Consider the following 11,130-nt stretch of genomic DNA (forward strand, 5'->3'; position numbering starts at 1 on the left):
CAGTCTGCTCTAAGGTTGACACTCATGGACATGAGCCACAGCAGCCAGCATGACAGAGCCCTTTTAGATCTCAAGTCACCAAAGTGCTACTCTCTTACAGTATAGTCCCTAACAAACACCTACTGTATTCTACAATAATATTCCACAACACTACAGCTTAATATGTTTTTAGTTATTACCATAGAATGCTACAATATTTTTACAATGGGCTTTAGCTTTGCTGCTGCTCTTTAACCCTTATTACAACAAGAACATTTTTACAAAAGGTAGATTGTGCCAAACCAACCTGATCTCCTTCTTTGAGAAGGTAACAGGTTTTTTAGACAAAGGAAACGCAGTGAATCTAATTTACCTCGATTGAGGCATTAATAGTTAAATTGGAAAAGATGGGGATCAATATGAAAATTTTAAGGTAGAAAAGGAACTGGTTAAAGGGGAGACTACAACGGGTCATACTGAAAGGTGAACTGTCAGGCTGGAAGGAGGTTACTAGTGGAGTTCCTCAGGGATTGATTTTGAGACCAATCTTATTTAATCCTTTTATTACTGACCTTGGCACAAAAAGTGGGAGTGTGCTAATAAAGTTTGTGGATGACGCAAAGCTGGGAGGTATTGCCAATACAGAGAAGGACTGGAATATCATACAGGAAGATCTGGATGACCTTGTAAACTGGAGTAATAGTATGAAATTTAATAGTGAAAAGTGCAAGGTCATGCATTTAGGGATTAATAACAAGAATTTTTGTTATAAGTTGGGGACTCATCAGTTGGAAGTAACAGAGGAGGAGAAGGACCTCAGAGTATTGGTTGATCACAGGATGACTATGAACCACTAATGTGATATGGCCATGAAAAAAGCTAATGCGGTCTTGGGATGCATCAGGCGAGGTATTTCCAGTAGAAATAAGGAAGTGTTAGTACTGTTATACAAGGCACTGATGAGACCTCATCTGGAATACTGTGTGCATGTTTAAGAAGGATGAATTCAAACTGGAACAGGTACAGAGAAGGGCTACTAGGATGGTCCGAGGAATGGAAAACCTGTCTTATGAAAACAGACTCAAAGAGCTTGGCTTGTTTAGCTTAACCAAAAGAAGGCTGAGGGGAGATATGATTGCTTTCTATAAATATATCAGAGGGATAAATACCAGGGAGGGAGAGGAACTATTTAAGCTCAGTACCAATGTGGAAACAAGAACAAATGAATATAACCTGGCCATCAGGAAGTTTAGACTTGAAGTTAGACAAAGGTTTCTAACCATCAGAGGAGTGAAGTTCTGGAACAGCCTTCCAAAGGGAGCAGTGGGGGCAAAAGAGATTTCTGGCTTCAAGACTAAGCTTGACAAGTTTATGAAGGGGATGGTATGATGGGATAGCCTAATTTTGGCAATTAATTGATCTTTGACTATTAGCGGTAAATACGCCCAATGGCCTGTGATGGGATGTTAGATGGGGTGGGATCTGAGTTACTACAGAGAATTCTTTCCTGGGTGTCTGGCTGGTGAGTCTTGCCCACATGCTCAGGGTTTAGCTGATAGCCATATTTGGGGTCGGGAAGGAATTTTCCTCCAGGGCAGATTGGCAGAGGCCCTGGGGGTTTTTCGCCTTCCTCTGCAGCGTGGGGAACGGGTCACTTGCTGGAGGATTCTCTGCACCTTGAAGTCTTTAAACCATGATTTCAGACATAGGTTAGGGGTTTATTACAGGAATGGGTGGGTGAGATTCTTTGGCTTGTGTTATGCAGGTCAGACTAGACGATCATAATGGTCCTTTCTGACCTTAAAGTCTATGACTCTAAGAACGTGACAAAGAACAGTCGCTATTCTGCAACGCTGTGCTAGCCCAGAGACACAACTTTACAATCCCACCACTTGTAAGACTTAGTGAGCCATAAAATAGTCTAAGAAAATATGGAGGGTTGGCACCTAGAGAATCTACCTAATATGAGATCAACAAAAACTACAGGGTTTTTTAAAGATATAAAAAATATGTTGGAGGAGTGGTTGTTTATTTTTTTACTCAGTAAGCCTCACTGACGTAACAGCTGGGATGCTATTCAACTTGAATGGTCAAAGCCTATAGCCCTTACTCTTTTGAATAGTCTCGTAAGGGCTCCAAGAACAAGCCCAGAATCAGCTATAGTTAAGGCTATGATTTAGTCACAGGTATTTTTAGTAAAAGGCATGGACAGGTCATGGGCAATAAACAAAAATTCACACCTGTGACCTGTCTATGACTTTTACAATATACCCCTGACTAAATCTTAACTGGATGGGGATGCCGCTCTGGGGGGCGGAGGGGATGCTGCTCTGGGTGTGGGAGGCTCAGGGGCCAGCAGCACTGCTGGGGGCTACCAAGGCCAGCAGCACCAGCTGCTGGGGGCCACCAAGCAGCAGCTGCTCTGGCTGCCCCCTGGGCCACCCACCCGCCACTGCTCCTGCTGCCCCCAGGACTGCTGCTCAGGCAGCCCTGGGTTCAGCCACATCAGCTGCTGCAGAAGTCACGGAGGTTGCAGAAAGTCATGGAATCCATTACTTTTGTGACCTCTGTGACAGACATGGAATCCTAGCTATAGACATTGCAAATACTTTTGCATGATCCTCCTCAAGTTTATTATTCAATATTATAGAGTGATTTCCAAAATTAGCGTCACAAAAGCTTTTGGGCAGACTAACAATGAAATCTGTTTAACCAAAAAGCTGATATTCCTTTCACACTGGGCAAAATATTTAATTGCCCTTCCAAGGAGATGCAGGTTGGCAGGGCCGGCCTTGCTGTGTGCATGAGAAGCAGTCCGAAATGGAGCTGCAAGATGAGGGCCTGTAATGCAAATATATCTAAAGCAGATTTTCTTTGTAGGGGCTCTTACATAAAGAATTCTATCTAACTAAGTGCAGGGTCAGTGCAAGGATGTTTCACGCCCTAGGCAAAACTTCCACCTTGCGCCCTCCCCCCTCCCCGAGCCCTGTGGCAGCTCCCCCCCCCACCCTGAGAGCTCCCCCGAGGCAGCTCCCCACCCCCCTCCGCCCTGAGGTGCTCCCCCACGGCAGTTCCCCATCCCCCCTCCACCCTGAGGCGCCCCCCCCGCGGCAGCTCCCCACTCCCCCCTGGCCCAGGGAGCCGTGCGGCAGCTCCCCACCCCAGCTCACCTCTGCTCCATCCCCTCCCCAAGCCCTGCGGCAGCTCCCCACTCCCCCCCACCCTGAGGCACCTCCCCCACGGCAGCCCCCCCCTCCGCCCTGAGGCGCCTCCCCCATGGCAGTTTCCCCCCCTTCCCAGGGAGCCGTGCAGCAGCTCCCCACCTCTGCTCCACCCACTCCCCGAGCCCTGCGGCAGCTCCCTGCCCCCCCCATAACACTGATAGAGAGATATGCACAAATGGTTGCCCCCCTCCCCCAGGTATTAATACATACTCTGGGTTAATTAATAAGTAAAAAGTGATTTTATTAAATACAGAAAGTAGGATTTACATGGTTCCAAGTAGTAACAGACAGAACAAAGTGAATTACCAAGTAAAATAAAATAAAACATGAAAATCTAAGCCTAATACAGGAATAAAACTGAATATCGATAAAATCTCACCTCAGAGATGTTTCAATAAGTTTATTTCACAGACTGTACGCCTTCCTAGTCTGGGCACAATCCTTTCACCTGGTACAGCCCTTGTTCCAGCTCAGGTGGTAGCTAGGGGATTTCTTATGATGGCTCCCCACTTTTCTCTGTTCCATCCACTTATATATCTTTTGCATAAGGTGGGAATCCTTTCTCCCTCTGAGTTCCCACCTCCCATTTCTCAATGGAAAAGCACTAGTTCAGGTGACATGATCACATGTCACTGTAAGACTTCATTACCCACTTGCCAGTACACAGTATACAGGAAGACTCACAAGTAAAACAGAGCCATCTACAGACAATTGTCCTGGTTAATAGGAGCCATCAAGATTCCAAACCTCCATTAATGGCCCAGACTTTGCATAATTACAATAGGCCCTCAGAGTTATATTTTATATTTCTAGTTTTAGATACAAGAGTGACACATTTATACAAATAGGATGACCACACTCAGTAGATTATAAGCTTTGTAATCATACCTTACACGAGACCTTTTGCATGAAGCATATTCCAGTTACATTATATTCATACTCATCAGCATACTTTCATAAAATCATATAGAGTGCAACGTCACACTAGGTTAAGGGGGAAATAAGATACTCCCATTATCTGCTATTACAGGATTCCTTAAACTAGCAGATAAAAGCATAACAAGATTCAGTTGCAGGCAGCTGAAGCCCGGTAATTTAAAAATGGAAATAACTGTTAAACATTTGTATCTTGACAATTAGAACAGATTACTGAGGTGGTGGTAGATTCTTCATCATTTGTGGTACATCTACACTGCAATGAAACGTGCTGCTGGCCTGTGTCTGCTGACTCGAGTTCACAGGGATTGGGCTGCAGGGCTATAAAGTTGCAGTATAGGCATTCAGGCTTGGACTGGAGCCTGGGTTCACAGGAGACCCCTGTCAGGGGGAAGACCCCAGAGCCTGGGTTCAAGCCTGAGTCAGCTGACCTGGGTCAGCCGTGGGAGTTTAATTGCAGTGTAGATATATCCTCGGGGTATGTCTATACTGCAATGTAAACCCAGGTTTCAAAAACAGGCTCAAGCCTAAACTGTCTTCCATCTACACACAAGTCATACTAACCCAGGGCTCGGACCCAGGGTCCCAGGTACCAACAGGGGTGGAGGGTCTGAGCTTGAGTCAAACCAGGATCCAGGGCTCAAGCCTTATAGCTTTGGAGTATAGATGCAGTCCCACTGGATTTGTGCACTGGGAATCCACCAAAAGTATCCCACAATTCCATGGGCTGACTTTCTTTGGCCTCTGGACAGTCACGTTTGGGGGACAGTCAAGCTTTCCCACACTGCACTACTAACAAAGGGCTAGAGCAGCCACATTTTGGGAGGGTGCTAGGAAGTCTGGGGTGTGGGTGCAATGTAGACACTATAGCCTCAGGTTGGGAGCCAGGGTTCGACAGTTCCTAACATGGAGTTACAAATGTGTGTAGACACTCCAGGCCTAGGTTAACAAACTTGGAGTTGGCTAACTCAAGTTTTTCTAAACCTAGTCTTACATTGCAGTGTAGACATACCCTTGGCGTCTTTAAAACAAGACTAGATGTCTTTCTAAAAGACATTCTCCAGTTCAACCACAATTTGTTGATCTTGGGTGAAATTCTATGGCCTGTTTTATGCCAGGAGTCAGACCAGATGATCATAATGGTCTTTTCTGTCCTTAAAATGTATTAAAATAATATCTTACTGGAAACAATACCATTGGGGAGAGGCAGAAAGGATCAGGGTCTAGGAAGCACAAGGAGCTCAATCCCTTTATTCAGATACTTTCTCATTGATTCCATTTCAAATAACAATTCCCAAGCTTTGTTGATCTTTAAATTAGTTAGAGCATTCTAGAAGGATACAAACCACGATGATGAGGGCATTGTGATGAGGAAACAGCTTGTGAGCAGTCCCCCTGTCACGGAGTGTGGGGGGACACAAGGCACTGCACCCCCGGCTTCCTGCGATTCACCATGACTCTCAGCCAGCCAGTAAAGTAGAAGGTTTATTCAGACAACAGGAATACAGTCCAAGACAGGTCTTGCAGGCACAGACAACAGGACCCCCCCCCACAATTAGGTGCATCTTGGGGTCCCAGGGTACCACAGCCCCCTTGGGAGGTCAGAGCCCCGTCTGCCTCCCAGCCATTCCTCCAGCCAGCCCCCAACTCTCTCTCTCCACCATCTCCTCCCCCTCCCCTTTGTTCAGTTTCCCGGGCCAAGGTGTCACCTGGCCTCTAACCCCTTCCTGGGTTCTCATGTTACATCCTCAGGTATTCTCCCTCCCGGCCAGTCTCCCATCCCCCAATGCAGACCATCCTAGCCACACTCCCCTGCCTTCCCAGCCAACACTCCCCACTCAGCATTCAAAGACCACATACCACATTAAGAACAGTCCCAGTTCGTCACACCCCCTTAAAGATATTTATTAATATAGAGAAATGGTAGGACTTGTGAAAAGGGAGAGAAAGGAGGAGAAAAACAATGAAAGAATAGAAAGGATAGAGAAAAGTAAGAGAAAGAAACAGTAGATAAGAGGAAAGGAAAAGACAGACAAAATATACTGAGACTATTTAAAAATTAAACATTTTACATTAAATAATATAAAGGAAATGGGTTAGAGGACAAAAGACTGAGACATAGAAGGGAAGAAAAATGAATGAGAGCAAGCATTAAAAGTTTATTTGCAGCCAAAGTCTAAGTAAATTATTAACTATATATGTAAATAGCATAGTAACATATATAGCCATTCCATATGTAAATAAGTACATTTCCCAAGAGTCTGGCATTATTGCCTAGCAGAAGCTGAGATACAGGTAATGAAGGGGATGAAAGGCGCCTCTTAAACATTTACAACTGTTTTATGTCTGAGTTTGCTTATCAGACCAGCTAGTAGGATTCATGGGGAGAGTGGGGGAGTATGCATTGTCCCTGTAATCAAGATATAGATGAAGGCATGAGGGCTTATTTGCTACCAATTTAACCTGGTGATGGGTGTAATATAAGAGTATAAATAAAATTAGCTGTGAAAGAAGTAACTCTCTTCTCCTGTTATAAGTTTCAAGAAACTCAAATTACACTACTGGGATGAGCCTTTGATACAAGTCACCAGCACTTAACAAAATCTTAGTGCAGTGGTTCTATTCCATAGCTAATCTCCAGTGAGGATACTTTACAGCCATTCTGATAAAAAGCCAAGCCAATAAGAGCTCATATGAAAAAGTATTTGAAAATTCTTGTTGATGGTCCTTCCCATAACTGCCAGTTTTCCCCGTAGGCTTTTTAACCTTCCAGGTTTCTTTTGTACCATTTAACAAAACAAAGAAGCAAAGATTCTGTAACCTGCCTGGACAGACAGCAAGATAAACTACCAAGCCTGCTCATTAGAGCAGCTTGCCTGAAAAGCACCATTGTTAGCAGCCTGCCCTTCCTTATCTCTCTATCTGCAAACTGGGTGAAGGCAAAGGAGAACCAGGAATGTTAATAAGGATGACTACTACAGGCAGCAGCAAACTTCAAAAAGGAGTTCAAAGGAAAAACAGTCCATAGGTCAGTGCTACACAAATGAGACATATTGATGGAGGGAGAAGAGAAATTACTATTATTATCACACTTCCATGTTATTGGGTTAAAGCTTCTGGAAAAGCTAGGGCAAGTACCTCATCTTGAAAGGAAACAAAGCTGTAAGGCCTTGAAGTGCAAAGAGTTTACCATGGTAACAGATGAAAATGAGCCTCCAATAGTTACCTAGCACTCAACAGACAGAACAGGTGTATGTTATCTTTCAAAATAAACATCCATGTTTCATCCCCTGGCTTTATTACAAAAGGTATAGACTTTTTTCTCCCTTCACTTAGAGGAGTCTGGTTACCTGGAGGAGTCTGCCATTGTTTAATAACCAAAGGCTGTTGTTTGGGAAATGTAACCAGCTTTCTAAAGACAGCTCCTTTTGAAGTTTCCAGTTTAAATTGATATTGTAACTATTGTAGGATAATGCTTTCATAATACAGTAGCACTGACACAAACTGGATTTGCAGCATAGATGGAACCCTAACAGCTTCCTAAATCATGCTCCAGGTCTTTGTAAATTCAAGTCTGTTGTATAAGTCAGGAATGTGGTTAAAATATGGTTCAGCACTATCTCCACTGCAAGACAGCCCTCTATTTAAACCACGTCAGCAGCCTACTGTGTTGTAACTTCTAGACAGTCATTGTTACAGTGATAAATGGGAACTTCACAAATATTTATGCTAAACTTTCTAAGATCTCTCTGAAATCTTATTCACCTCTTCTGAAGACACTTGTCTTGTCTAACTAATGCAATGACCATAAAGAGAACAGAACCAAGCACTACATTTGCATTGAAACAATTATTGCCAGCAGGTTGTAGCACATTTTCTCTGCCCACTGGGAACAGAAGTATTTTTTGTTTGAGGACAATGTTGTTGTAGACTACCCACAACACGGCTAATTTATTTTGAATTAATATACTTAAATATTTTTATTCTTTGGAGCTTGACTTTTTTTCTTTTTTTAAAGTAGCTCATCCCAAAAACAGCAGCATTGATGGGGTTTGTTAGAGCTAACTATTACTTTTACTTGGACTGACACATAGTTGCTGTGATGCATCCATACTATTTTCATCATGTTAAAGTCTGCTAAATATAATGCTTTGAGACTGCCATATCTGGGTGAGAGGCATCACAGTGATGTAAAAATTTCAGCCTTGAGAGTTTAAGCAAGAGATTGAGTGCTGAAGTGTGCTATGAAAAAGCCTGCAGTCTTCCAAGTGCTTTTGATAAGTTGAAGAGATTTAATAAGAAACACTTTTTAAAAGTCTGATATTGGGTGTGGGGGAGATGATACGTTAAAGAGCATTTCATTTTTAGGCCACCTCACTTAATCCAGCCCAGGTTGGTAGTGACCAAAAGTCATTACAATCTGATGGCTGTATGGTGGCTGATGTGAAATGAGTTATTGACCAGTTAATTTCTCAGTGCACATGACACACACACAAAACTTATCACAACAACTTCCTGCTCTATAACTTTCCTGGGATGGGGTATACAACCCCTCATAGCAGTAAGGAAAGGGTTAAATGGCTACTCTGGGACCCACCCACCACATCTCCAAAGTATGCACAGCTTGCAAGAGGAGCTCAAAAAGAGAACAAGCCAGTTCAGTAGGCTGCAGACAGTGGAGGTGAACTGATCTACACCCTGAGAGCCTGGGAAGAAGAGCACTGCAGGAGCACACAGGGAAGAGACTGGTGATTCTCAGAAGGCCTGAAACTTTATCTTTGATTCCAGGTATTTAATGACACTATACCCATTGGGAAAGAAGGTACTGGTGGGAAGTGATCCAGGAGACAGCTTTATAACACTTTGGTGCAAGACTTAGCTGCTTTACACTGGGTCCTGTGTTGGAACCTAGTGGCGAGGGTAAGCCCAGATTAGAGGGTGCCAAAGGTCAAAGCCTTCCCCTGATTTGGAGAGTCCAGAGGAGAGAAGGCCCTAAGGACAGAAGGGTCAAGATCCTGAGAACTCAACCTGGGGGGAGCCATCTCACCTAACTCAGAGGGCAACCCCATTGCTGCAGTCTATATATCCCAAAAGGGGCAGACGTAAACATGTGACCTGCCTGAGGGCTGAGTCACAGAAGGGATGGACCACCGCAGACATAGGTGCTGAAACTAGGCGTGCGGGAGGTGTGGCAACAACTCCTGGCTTGAAGTGGTTTCCATCATATACAGGGTTTATAGTTTGGTTCAATGGCTCTCAGCACCCCCACTATAATTGTTCCAGCATCCCTGACCACAGGACCAGAGGGACCATCAACAGAGGGGCACCAGGAAAGAAGAGAACCTGCCACAGTATGCTCGGCCACTGGGCGATGCTTGCCGTGAGTGAACTCTTTAACACTTCCTTGAAAAGAGATGTAAAGCAGAAACTAAGCACTAATTTCAAGGTTGTTATTCACAAGTAATAGTTTCTTGACCAAGGACTCATCATGTTTTAGGGTCACTGGCAACTTGTCTTCTTTAAGGAAGCCAGACTATCCCTATCACTAATAAGCACAGACACTCAATACTGGCTTTCAACAAGTGTGGTCCAATATATAGAGCACTTCTTATCATGGAGTCAGGCAGTACAGGTATATGGACAACACCAAGGCTGGCTGCCTTTCAGAGGAGTGAGGCAGTCTCTTCAAACAGCCATAGTGGTAACTGAGAAGATGGCTATATGGCTCATGTTGAAGAGGTGAGAGAGAGTAAGGATATTATACAGGAATGGGGTATTGGCCACATGGGGCAAAGGGGCAGAGATGCCCAGGATGCGTATATTAATCCTTACTACATAGTGGAAGGAGGAAAAAGAAGGAATTTAGTGTTCACCACTCCTGAAGGGAAGAGGAATGCAATGGAAAAGGGGTATTTTCTTAGAGCTTGCCTACACAGTTATTGTACTGCTATATCGGTTTAGGTAAAGCAGTGCAATGCCCTAGAGCAGACACAGTTTTACTGGTATAAAGATGTTTATATTGGTATAGCAATAAGCTATAGACTTATAAAGTATAGACCTATGACAGTATGAGGATTAGCTGCCCTGGTATGACATGTTTTAATTAGAAATATTCACTATTGAAAACACATAACATTAGTTCCGTACCTTCCAGTAACACTAATTAAACACTAAACCCATGCATCAAGTTGGGAATATTCCCATTCCTTTACACAACTGGCTGGGAATAGGAAAAACTAATATGTGAGACTGAAAATCCTGGCCAGTTTGGGAACTGGCACCAAAGACAAAGGTTTCACTCGATCACTCAAATAAACATCTGAGCCATAGAGTGAGTGTCAAGAACTGCAGCCTCATTCATCCAAGCTACAACAGAGAAAAAACAGGAGGCCCATCATGTCTGCTTCCTTTTTGGTTCCATTTGCCTATATTTCTCAACCGCACACATTCCCCTTCTTTAATGTTTTATCTACTTTCCTCTTGAACTGATTGATGTCCCTTGTTGCAATGGCAATTTCCTGTACACAGAACTGTTAATCTGGAGACTCAGGTTTGAGTATCTAGCCTCTGATCCTACTCCCTATTTGTCCACACCACAAAAATCATAGTTTAATCTGCTCAGAAAGTTTTAAGATAGGGAAAGCAGGAAGTGTTGCTTATCAGGCTGTGGTGGGGAAGCCTGCATAGAGCATCACTGCATTATTGTTGAGCCAAGACCCTGTTAGTCCCCTAACTTTCATGAGTAGTATATTCATCCAAACTTTAAAAAGCCAGCATATAGAAAGGTAACTTAGAGAGGACACTGGCAGTGTGAAGAAGTTACAGTTATCTTTATCAGAAAGATACTGATTACATTAATGCAGACACTGAGGTTACATCAGTTGGCGAGCTCAACAAATGTTCTGCACGTTACCTAGGATATTGCACACTGAGCTGAGTTCATCAAAGGATGCACAACAGCAATCATGCTACCTGATCTGAATGTGAACTG

Source organism: Malaclemys terrapin, chromosome 3 (assembly GCF_027887155.1).
Source record: "Malaclemys terrapin pileata isolate rMalTer1 chromosome 3, rMalTer1.hap1, whole genome shotgun sequence".
In the NCBI taxonomy this organism is placed as follows: domain Eukaryota; kingdom Metazoa; phylum Chordata; order Testudines; family Emydidae; genus Malaclemys; species Malaclemys terrapin.